We start from the raw sequence: 966 nt of genomic DNA, 5'->3' as shown, positions 1-966 counted from the left end.
CATTCAGAACACTACTCTTAGCTAAATCCATTGAGATAACATCATTCGGGGTTGAGTTGGATAATGTTGTTCTCACTGTCTCCCACGAGTTCGACAGAGTGCCTAGAAGCCATAATCCCTGTACCTCATCATCAAAATTAATACCCATTGTAGCCAACTGATTAATGATCCCTTGGAATGTATTCAAATGATCTGTCATAGGAGTTCCATCCCGATACCCCAAGGACATCATCTGCTTTATGAGGAATAATTTATTATTTCCAGTTTTTCGGGCATACAACTGTTCAAGCTTGGTCCATAAAGTGCATGCATGTGTCTCTCCACTAATATGATTCAAAACATTGTCATCTACCCATTGCCTGATATATCCACACACTTGTCGATGGAGCAATTTCCACTCCTCTTCAGTTTTATCATCAGGTTTCATAGTAGAAAATATCGGTTGATGATAACCTTTCACATAGAGAAGATCTTTCATCTTTTATTTCCATGTATAATAATTAGTACCATTCAGATTAATCATTCTAGCAGTATTTGTTTTTATTGTTCACACAAGATAAAAATAATTCAACAACCCGCTCTGATACCACTTGTTGGGATTGGGAGGTAACAACAAACAAAATAATTAAAGCACAACGGAATCAACAACTCTCCCACCTTATGTAAACCTGTTAGAAAACAAACAACTAGAGCCAATCCACCTAATATATATATCAAGGCATTCACAAATACTTAGTTGATCAGAAAAGAAAATACAAAAGGAACACCAAATTTTTATGTGGAAAACCTCCCCAATGTGGAGAGTGAAAACCACGAGATCGTAGTCCACCCAAAATCTTCCACTATCAAAAATAATGGGTATACAATCTGTTCTCTTTAGCCAAAACTAGAGGCATATATCATCACATAATCTTAAGAACAATATTCTTAGCAAACATCAATAATAAAAGAGAAAGATTGAGAAGA

The sequence above is a fragment of the Phoenix dactylifera genome, unplaced genomic scaffold (assembly GCF_009389715.1).
Source record: "Phoenix dactylifera cultivar Barhee BC4 unplaced genomic scaffold, palm_55x_up_171113_PBpolish2nd_filt_p 001296F, whole genome shotgun sequence".
Lineage (NCBI taxonomy): Eukaryota > Viridiplantae > Streptophyta > Magnoliopsida > Arecales > Arecaceae > Phoenix > Phoenix dactylifera.
The sequence above is the reverse complement of the archived record's forward strand: the minus strand, read 5'-3'. Positions refer to the sequence as shown.